This window comes from Muntiacus reevesi, chromosome 14 (assembly GCF_963930625.1).
Source record: "Muntiacus reevesi chromosome 14, mMunRee1.1, whole genome shotgun sequence".
NCBI lineage: Eukaryota > Metazoa > Chordata > Mammalia > Artiodactyla > Cervidae > Muntiacus > Muntiacus reevesi.
In genome coordinates, this window is record NC_089262.1 from 45896163 (window position 1) to 45907972 (window position 11810).

Here is an 11810-nt window from a genome sequence, read left to right on the forward strand (position 1 = left end):
GAAATAAAAAGCTTTTCATAGAAGCAAAAGTTAAGAGAATACAGTACCAGCAAACCAGCTTTACAACAAATGTTAAAGGGACTTATACAGTCAAGAAATACAAGACAAGAAAAAAGATCTACAAAATCAACCCAAAACAATAAAAAAAAATGGCACTAGGAACATATATATCAATAATTACTTTAAATGTAAATGGATTAAATTCTCCAACCAGAAGACACAGACTGGATGAATGGATACAAAAACAAGACCCATATATATGCTGTCTATAAGAAGCACACTTCAGACCTAAAGACACATATAGACTGAAAGTAAGAGGATGGAAAAATATATTCCATGCAAATGGTAAGCAAAAGAAAGCTGGAGCAGCAATCCCAATATCAGACAAAATAGACCTTAAAGTAAGGAATATTGCAAGAGATAGGGAAGGACACTACATAATGATCAAGGGATCAATACAAGAGGAAGACATAACAATTGTAAATATCTATTCACTCAACATAGGAGCACCTCAGTACATAAGACAAACAGTAACAGACAAAAAAGGAGAAATTTTTATGACAGTGAAATTGTCTTTACTTTAAAGACATTTTTAAAAGTCTTTAATTTAAAGACAGTAACACAATAATAGTAGGAGACTTTAACACCTCACTCACACCATTGGACAGATCATCAAAACAGAAAATTAATAAGGAAACACAAGTCTTAAATGGTATATTAGATGAGATGGATCTCATTGATATCCTCAGAACATTCTATCCAAATGCAGAAGAATACACCTTGTCAAGTGCACATGAAACATTCTCCAGGATCGAACACATCTTGGGTCACAGATCAAACCTCAGTATATTTAAGAAAATTGAAATCATATCAAGCATCTTCTCTGACCACAATGCTATGAGACTAGATATCAATTACAAGAAAAAAACTATAAGAAAAACAAACACACAGAGATTAAACAATACATTTCTAAATAACCAATAGGTTACTGAAGAAATCAAAAGGAAATCAAAAAACTTCTAGAAACAAATGACAATGAAAACACGACAACTCAAAACCTATGGGGTGCAGCAAAAGCATTTCTAAGAGGGAAGTTTATAGCAATACAATCTTACCTCAAGAAACAAGAAAAATATTGAATAGACAACCTAACTTTACACCTAAAACAACTGGAAAAAGAAGAACAAAAAGCCCCAAAATTAGTAGAAGGAAAGAACTCATAAAGATCCAAGCAGAAATAAATGAAAAATAAATGAAAGAAACAATAGTAAAGATTAATAAAACTAAAAGCTGGTTCTTTGAGAAGATAAACAAAATTGACAAACCTTTAGCCAAACTCATCAAGAAAAAAAGAGAGAAGACTCAAATCAACAGAATTAGAAATGAAAAAGGAGAGGTTACAACAGATAATGCAGAAATACAAAGGATTATAACAGAGTATTATGAACAACTATATGGCAATGAAATGGATAACCTTGAAGAAATGGACAGATCCTTAGAAAAGTTCAGTCTTCCAAGACTGATCCAGGAAGAAATAGAAATTGTGAACAACCCAATTACAAGCACTGAAATTGAAGCTATGATAAAAAATCTCCCATAAAACGAAAGCCCAGGACCAGATAGCTTCACAGGAGAATTCTATCAAACATTTAGAGAAGAGCTAATGCCTATCTTTCTAAAACTCTTTCAAAAAACTGAAGAGAAAGGAACACTTCCAAACTCATTCTATGAGGCCACCATCACCCCGATAGCAAAACCAGACAAAGGCAACACATAAAAAAAGAAAACTACAGGCCAATATCACTGATGAACATAGATGCAAAAATCCTCAACAAAATTTTAGCAAACAGAATTCAGCAACACATCAAAAAGATCATACACCATAATCAAGTTGGGTTTATTCCAGGAATGCAAGAATTCTTCAGTATACACAAATCAATCAATGTGATAACACCATATTAACAAACTGAAAGATAAAAATCATATGATACTCTCAATAGATGCAGAAAAAACCTTTGACAAAATTTAGCACCCATTTATGATGAAAACTCTTCAAAAAATGGGCACAGAAGGAACCTACCTCAACATAGTAAAGGCCATAATGATAAGTCTACAGCAAACATTATTCTCAATGGTGAAAACCTGAAAGCATTCCCCCTAAGATCAGGAAAAAGACAAGGGTGTCCACTTTCACCACTATTATTCAAAATAGTTCTGGAAGTCCTAGCTAAAGCAATCAGAGAAGAAAAAGAAATAAAAGGAGTCCAGATTGGAAAAGAAGTAAAGCTCTCACTGTTTGCAGATGACATGATACTGTTTATAGAAAACCCTACAGATGGTATCAAAAAATTACTAGAGGTAATCAGTGAATTTATCAAAGTTGCAGGATACAAACTCAATACACAGAAATCACTTGCATTTCTATATACTAACAATGAAAAATCAGAAAGAGAAATTAAGGAAGCAATCCCATTCACCATTGCAACAAAAAGAATTAAATATCTAGGAATAAACTTACCTAAGGAGTCAAAAGAACTATACACAGAAAATTATAAGATGTTAATTAAAGAAATCAAAGATGACATACACAGATGGAGAGATATTACATGTTTCTGGGCGGGAAGAATCAATATTGTGAAAATGACTATACTACCAAATGCAATCTACAGATTCAATGTGATCCCTATCAAACTACCAATGGCATTTTTCACAGAACTAGAACAAAAAATTTCACAATTTGTATGGAAACACAAAAGACCCTGAATAGCCAAAGGAGTCTTGAGAAAGAAAAATGGAGCTGGAGGAATCAACCTTCCAGACTTCAGATTACACTACAAAGCTACAGCCATTAAGACAGTATGATACTGGCACAAAAACAGAAATATAGGCCAATGGAACAAGATAGAAAGCCAAGAAATAAACCCATGCACTTATGGGTACTTTATTTATTTATTTATTTTTCCCATTTATTTTTATTAGTTGGAGGCTAATTACTTTACAATATTGTAGTGGTTTCTGCCATACAGTGACATGAATCAGCCATGGATTTACATGTGTTCCCCATCTTGATGGGTACTTTATTTTTGACAAAGGAGGCAAGAATATACAATGGGGGCAAAGACAGCATCTTCAATAAATGGTGCTGGTAAAACTGGACAGCTACATGTAAAAGAATGAAATTGACCACTTCCTAACACCATAAACAAAGATAAACTCAAAATGGATTAAAGACCTAAATGTAAAACCAGAAACTATCGAAATCTTAGAGGAAAACATAGGCAGAACACTCATGACATAAATCAAAGCAAGATCCTCTATGACCCACCTCCTAGAGTAACGGAAATAAAAACAAAAGTAAACAAGTTGGACCTGATTAAACTTAAAAACTTTTGCGCAGCAAAGGAAACTATAATCAAGGTGAAAAGAAAACCTTTAGAATGGGAGGAAATAATACCAAATGAAACAACTGACAAAGGGTTAATTTCCAAAATATGCAAGCAGCTCATATAACTTAATACCAGAAAAACAAACGACCCAATCAAAAAGTGGGGAAAAGACCTAAACAGACATTTCTCCAAAGAAGACATACAGATGGCTAACAAACACATGAAAAGATGCTCAATATTGCTCATTATTAGAGAAATGCAAATTAAAACCACAATGAGATACCACCTCACACCAGTTAGAATGGCTATCATCAAAAAGTCTACAAACAATAAATGCTGGAGAGGGTATGGAGAAAAGGGAATGCTCTCACACTGTTGTTGGGAATGTAAATTGATACAGTCACTATGGAGATTCCTTAAAAAACTAGGAATAAAACCACCATATGACCCAGCAATTCCACTCCTAGGCATATACCCTGAGGAAACCAAAATTGAAAAAGACACATATATCTCATTGTTCATTGCAGCACTATTTACAGTAGCTAGAATGTGTAAGCAACCTAGAAGTCCATCAACAGATGAATGAATGGATAAAGAAGTTGTGGTACATATACACAATCGAATATTACTCAGCCATAAAAAGGAACACCTTTGAGTCAGTTCTAATGAGCTGGATGAACCTAGAACTTATTACACAGAGTGAAGTAAGTCAGAAAGAGAAAGATAAATACCATATTCTAATGCAAATATATGGAATCTGAAAAAATGATGCTGAATAATTTACTTATAGGGCAGCAATGGAGAATAGACTTATGGACATGGGGAGAGGGGAGAGAGGGTGAGATGTATGGAAAGAGTAACACGGAAACTAACATTACCATATGTAAAATAGATAGCCAACAGGAATTTGCTGTATGGCTCATGAACCTCAAACAGGGGCTCTGTATCAACCTAGAGGGGTGGGATGGGGAGGGAGATGGGAGGGAGGTTCAAAGGGGAAGGGATATACATATACCTATGTTGAGGTTTGACAGAAAACAACAAACTTCTGTAAAGCAATTATTTTTCAATTAAAAAAAGTATAGTTTGAAAAAAAAGAACATGTGATCCACACGCATGCACGCGCGTGCGTGCGCACACACACACACACACACACACACACACAATGGACTGTTACTTAGCCATAAAAGAGAACGAAATACTGTCATTTGCCGCAATGTGAATAGAAATACTGTATTTATCACTTATATGTGGAACCTAAAAAATAATACAAATGAATGTATATATAAAATAGAAACAGACTCACAGATAAAACAAACTTGTGGTTACCACAGGGAAGATAGAACTGTGGAGGGACAAATCAGGGGTGTGGGATTAAAAGAAACAAACTACTATATATCAAATAGATAAGCAACAAAGAATAGATAAGCACAGGGAACTATACTCATTATCTTCTATTAGCCCTGTGTTAAAGAATCTGCCTGCTAATGCAGGAGATACAGGAGATTGGGTTCAATCCCTGGGTCGGGAAGTTCCCCTGGAGGAGGAAATGGCAATCCACTCCAGTATCCTTGCCTGGAAAAGTCCATGGACAGGGGAGCCTGGTGGGCTACAATTCAAGGGGTCGCAAAGAGTTGGACATGATTGAGCATGCATGAACTATCTTGTAATAACCGTAATGGAATACAATCTGCAAAAATAATGACTAACTATGCTATAGATGTGAAACTAACACAATATTGTAAATCAGCTATACTTCAATTTTTAAAAAAGAGAAGGTGGTGGGAGAAAGGAGGCTGACCTAAGAAAGAAGTGTGGAGATGCTAGTATTTAAGTGACCGGCAAGGAAGAGGCATCAGAGGAATTTAGAGGAGAGAAGCAGAAGTGAATTGGGTTGGAAGCCAAGGCAACAAAGGGAGTCCAATGTCTGACATGCCCTTGAGAAGTCAAGCAGGATGTCGGAGAGACTGCTGAGCCTGATTGGCAGCAAAGAAAGCTGATGTTTCATGACCTTTAGGGGTATGTTGGCCAATCTTCAGGGATTAGGGAATAAGTGAGTACTGGGAAAGCCAAGGACAGAGCCTCTCTCCCTCATGCCTCGGGGAGAAGCAGGAACTTGTGGATGGGGGTGGGCGGGTGGGAAAGGCATGGATGTGACACAGGGGTAGGCAACCCAAAGCAAAATGCTGACCCAGTGGGCACCCCAAAGCTTCAAAGCAAACTTAGAAAAGCAAGTTCCCCAAAGGCCTTAGATGATGACAAGCTTTTCTTTCTCACGAAGCGGAGGCAGTTCCTTTGATAAGGCCCCTCTCAAAACTGGTGATACTCTGACAGTCCCTCAGAGACCACAGGGAAAAGGATCCCACAATCAATTATCATCTGGGTGCTCCTCACTGGTCATGGAATTTGGCGGGTCCCTATATGCCGCGTTCCAGCTCAGGATCTCTACTCTTCAGATTCAAGGGTAATTACCACTCTGTTTATTTTATAAAAGATTAATGGTCCCCCCTCCTCATTTCTCAAGGACAAACTTTCGTCTGTATAGAGTGAGTCATTAAGTATATCAGCTCAACTGCTCTGGTTGCAAGATTACAAATATAAAAATCATCTGATTTTGACAAAAAACAGCTGCAGCTTTTCTTATTCTCTTGAGCCCACCATCACATGCAGGGAGAGGCAGAGAATGTGACTGGTCAGGTCATGTGATAGAGAGACACATGACCTTCACCTTCATCAGCAATCTTCCCAAGGCCCTCCAACAAGTCACCTTCACTAAGAAGTCCCTCTAGGACACTTTAACTCTATTCAACCTACTCTCAAGAGCTACTCCCATGAATAAGGTGGAAAATGAAGGATGAACAGGAAGGGACATTTATGCTCAGAAAGTTTACAATCTACCAATAATACCATAAACAAAACTCACTTAAGAACTAGGACTGATGGTGGTCGAGGTGTTGAGCAAAGAGCTTAAGAAGGCAAGCTCAGCCCTCAGGCAAGACTTTCCAGAGGAGGTGGCATTGAAGTTCATCTTAAGGGATACTGATTGTGTGTGTGTGTGTGTGTGTGTGTGTGTGTGCGCGCGCGCGCGCGCATGCATGCATGCACATGTACACACAATTGCACTGGGGTTAATCAGAGGGAAAGCAAAACATTTCAGGAGAAGGTACTTTATTAAACAAACACATGGGGGCAGAGAATTGCAGTGCATGGGTAAGGTGTGGGAAAATCAGAGTTGGAGGAGGCTTTTGGTCCAGAGATTCTCAAACTTTGATGTATGTTAGATCCACCCAGGCAACATGTGACACATTCACTAGCCCAAGCCTTGCCCTTGGGTTTTACAAGCTATGCTGCTGAGACTTGAGGATGTTAATGATTAACCAGGGTCCCATTGCTCATTAATTAGCAGCGAACTAGCTGGAGAACCTGTTTTCAGGGAAGGACAAGTTCTTTCGTTTGCTTATTTTTTGTTTTTGAAAGGACCTGAGGTGTAAGATTTATGAAGTGAGTTATAAGAGAGAAGACCAAAGAAGCAGGTTGGACTCAAATTATGGAAAAATTGGATTAAAGGGAAAGGAAATCGGAATATTTCTATCAGCACACAGGGTTACTGAAGATTTCAGAGGGAGAAGTGATATTGTCAAAGTCATCAGAAAAGTGATCTAAGAACAAAACTTAGGGTTTGCCCTGTTGACTGGAGACAGAATCACACTGGCTTACAAATCTCGTATCTTCCTGTCAGCACAGTGCCCCCACCCTCATCTGAAGTAGGTTCCTCTGGAAGTCCACAGAGGTCAGCTTTTTTCCTCCTTACATAAATCATGAAATAGCTGTGAGAAAATATCACTTCATCAAGCATCTTTCAAAACAGCTCATTAAGTCCCTGGAATGCAGTCAGTGGGAGGAATGCACATTTTCATCTAGTTTCTGGCCCAACGGCAATACGTACCCAGTCTCCTGCCCTACCTCACCTGGCCTGCCTCCATGGTAGGAAGAGTAGCCACGAGTCTGTGCCTGAGAATAAAGGCAGAGTGGAGGTGGGCGACCAACAGTAAACCAGTAACAATAAACCAGGAGTTGGGTCTACAGATGGTAGGCCTCTCCACGACATGATGGGCAGATGGAGAGCTAGAGGATCACAACTGTGTTGCTCCTGGAGGTCTGGGGGCTGAGGATCTGGGCCCTATTTATGTCTACCTGGTTTATCAAAAACTGAGGGAGAAGGATGGGAAAGGTAGTGAAATTTGTACTTCCTTTAGCTCAACAGTTATTTATAGGGTAACATGTGTATGTGCATGCTAAGTCCCTTCAGCCGTGTCCGACTCTCTGTGACCCTACGGACTGTAGCCTGCCCAGGCTGCTCTCTCCAAGGGATTCTCCAGGCAAGAATACTGGAGTGGGTTGCCATGCCCTCCTGCAGGGGATCTTCCTGACCCAGGGATCGAACTTGCATCTTTTATACCTCCTGCATTGGCAGGCAGGCTCTTTAAGCAGTAGCGCCACCTGGGAAGCCCAAACTGGGTATTACTGGCATTGGAAAGACAGCTACTGGGGCTGCCAAGCAGGGCTGAGATGCTGGTGGTGGGGTTTGATGGTGATGGCCCTGTCTGAAGGCCTCAGGGTGTCTCCCACTTTTCCTGCTGTCGATGCCCAGGCCTCAGTCCACTCAATGTCACAAGGGGAGGCAGAAGCCAGAAATAAAGAAATCTGGATCTCAAGACTCATGCAAGCCAAATTTAGCTAATTGCTCAGCCATTCTGGAGCTGCAGTCAGTGAGGCTGCTTCAGCCTCTCAATGTGTCCAAACAAGATTGACAGGAAAAGCTTCCTGTTTTTATTCTGGAGATGTTCATATCCAGATAAACTCCATACCTAAAGAGTGTGCTGAAAATCTAAGCTCCAGAGATATTACTATAAGGTCGGGAGTCTATTATAGCTGTTCCCACGGATGTGTACACAGCCAGGTATGGAGTCACTCCCACAATGAAGCAAGGCAGCCTGATGTAACCAACATAGAGCCTGGAGATCATCGTAGCACCTTCTCAGAATTCAAATACCTCTTCGAGGGATTGCAAAAAAGTCTTTCATATATTTTGATTCTGGGTGTAAAACTTGTCATGCAGCATGTAACAAGAATTGCTCTTGGAACTGGACTGCTCACAACTTTAATATATGCAAATGAAAGCATTGTAAACCAGGTTTTTCTAAGAGAAGGGTGCTCAGAGATTCAGTGTGTTTGGTTACTGGTAGTTTTAGCAGGATTTTCTATTCTTTCATATTACACGTTTTACTCTCAGTCACTTCATTACAGCTTAATTTTAAAGATTCCTACCGTAGTCCATTAGAGTTTCTGGGAAGTACTTTGGTTTGTTGGAATTACAGGCTTCATTCTGACATTCCTCTTCATGGGCTTAAAATGCCTATTTACTTAAAATGCCTTCTTTCATCATGCCTTTTAAATCCTAGAATTACTGGTATATGCTTTTAGAAGAATTTTGTCAGTATTAACAAACTTTTGTTCCCATACTAGTTTGGTTTCATTACCTTATAAGCTATGCAGAGTTTAGTAACATAATTAGATGGATTCTTGGAATAATGCTGGTTTTATTCTACCTCATACTAAACCTTTTGGACTTTTTTTGATATTAAGAATTTTCAGACAGGTTTTGCCAATATTTTTTACAAGACCAAGTTATGGAGTAGCTGCCAGCAAGAGACAGTGTTCAGATGCAGATGATATTTGTTCAATATGTCAAGATGAATTTCAAAAGCCAGTTCTTCTCATCTGTCAACATATATTTTGTGGAGAGAAAAAGCATGACCACTGTACAGAACTGTGATTTCAAACCATATAAACAAATGGAAACATGGAGTCACTTCATCACAGCTTTGAATATGTGAAGTTTTAAACTTCACATTAAGGTCAAAAAATACCAAATTCATTTGGTTACAGTGACTATTGATAAAGGCATTAGCATGGGTTTTCAAGACTAGATGTTAAGGAAAATGTTTCCAAATGGTTTTAAAATATTACAATAAGACTTAAGTGTGTAGTCCAAATTATCAAAAGATTAAATGAAAGAACTCCATATTTAAAAGTATATGTAAGTTAATGTTCAACCTAATGCACATGCAACATTTATTCTTCCTAATTACTTGACAGATAGCTGCAGTGTTAAACTGTAAATGTGTTTGCTTATTAATGCTACCAAAATGATAATTGCATAACTAGAACTTGTAGTTTTACGGGAATTCAGCTACTCTTTCTGACATCATTTTCAAAATAAAAACTACTTTTCATAATGTTTTAAGACATATTACCTGAATGTAAAATTTTCTTTATCATTGACCTTTATAATTATCATTGAAAAAATTCTAAAATTTTAAAATAAAAATTGTATTTAAAATGAAAGTTCCAAATGCTATATTTTACCTATAATAATCAGATTTTCTAAGGAAGCTTGATTCATTGATAATGACATATTTTAATATTGTAATTTTCTCTGTAGTATGATCAGCAATCATTGAGAATAGATGACTTAAATTGCTTTTTGTTTTGTGGACATCATGCATACAATTCTGCCATCAGCTTTAATGTTCAAGTCTTCCTTTTTGTGTAATATCATGGACTATCCTGAAATAGCTATTAAAATAACTCACATGGATTAAAAAAGAAAGGCAACTATTAATACTTGACATCAATAGCTGATCAATGCACGAATCACCTGCGTCCTTGTATCTTCACCATATGGAAAATTCCTGTGGCCCCTATTCCATAATTTTTCTCCTTCTTTCTGTATTCTGGAGGGTATAATATAGTTTCAACTGAAAGATTAAACAAAAACATCTTAAGTGATAGCACTCCTTATAGAAGAAAGCTCAAGATTGTAATTAAAATTTTGGTGATGGCATTGGATGCCACAGAAACTATCACCTTCGAACAAAGATTAGGCTAAAATAACCCAGAATGAGGAAACTCTTTTAGAAGAATCATCTGCACTATATATTAACCCACTTCTATTTTGTGTGAAAGGTGGAAGGTCAGACGTCACATATTTTATCCTCACATTGTACTCAGACAGTGTTTCTCCACATGCATGTTATTTAGAATGTAATGAAGTCATTCTATGTTACCTAGAATCTCTGCACAATGCAGGACATGCAGTACCCAAAAATGCCAGCAGCCTCCTCAGTCTTGAAAAGCTGAATGTCATGGGCACTGCTGCTCTTGTGTTTCAGAGTACACTGCATAAACTATTTCCTCGGATCAGCATAACAATTCAAGATATTAGTAACATCTTCACTCTTTAGACGATGAACTGAGTTTTGAAATGGATTGCTGACTTTTCCACATGGCTACTGAGGGGTGCTGCTGGCTCTAACCCCAAGAAACTGACTCTAAATTCAGCTCCTTTCCTAAAATATTGTGCTGCCTTTCAACGCAGGCAGAGACTCAGACCAGATCTCAATCCATTAGTAAATACATGCAAATGAATGGTTGCTGTTATTATATTTCTATTTATCTTCTAAGGAGCCCGGGTCTTTTTGCACAGATGACACTTTGTTCTCCGGGTCTTTGGTGGCAGGGTAGAGCTATGAACTAAGAGGGCCTGGGTTAGTTTGGCTAATGGAGGGAGCAGATCATGGAGCTTCCATGGACAATGGGGTGGGGAAGGGAATAGGAAAGAGAACACTGGGACCTAGTCACACCTTGAATAATGCAACATGACCTACCCATGCCCTCTTCACCCACGAGTCTCAAACCTTCAGTACAATGTATTACTCATGAAATGCTTAGAGAGTGAGTTTTTGGAATAAAATGGCAAAGGGCTGAGAGTTACTGCTGGGTCGGGAGAGGCTGATGCAGAGACAGCACATGTGGACCCAAAAGCCAGAGGCAGGAGGAGGGACCAGGAGGGTGTCAGTCACTCTGAGAATCAGCAGAAATCAGGCAAGGCCTGGGGTTTTCACAGATGTGTGAATTCACCCAGATGTCTCAGACTGGGTGCACCAGTTCACATCTGAATCATAGGCAATTAACGTGAGGATCCAACATTGCTGGGCTATCGGATACTTTCAGGTGTTACAGGGAGGAGAACCAACCTGTGTCAGAAATCACCCAGCTTGAAACCTTCCCAAAGGCAATCTAAAGATTCATCTCCTCTTTTAATAAAATTCACACACTATTTGAAATGACTGGTCATTTACTTTTCAGACTGGTCAGGACCACAAGAGGAATTCTCTGAATAGAGTTAAAATTGGTGAATGTGAGATGTGATGAAGATCCAGAAATAAATGCCCTGAGGTCTGTTCAGCTAGTGTCCCCAGAATTTTCACTTCCATAAGCAGGGAAGAGACAACCATTCCAGGTCATTCTCTGTAAGTAAACCCAGGATGCTTATGTAACTTTCAAGACAAGATCTCATAA

At 38.5% G+C, this 11810-nt stretch overlaps 1 pseudogene; it reads left to right on the top strand.

Annotated features, from left to right (window-relative positions):
* The first annotated feature begins 8014 nt into the window (after window positions 1-8014).
* Window positions 8015-9275, top strand: LOC136146423 (E3 ubiquitin-protein ligase RNFT1 pseudogene; annotated as a pseudogene).
* Window positions 9276-11810: the final 2535 nt, after the last annotated feature.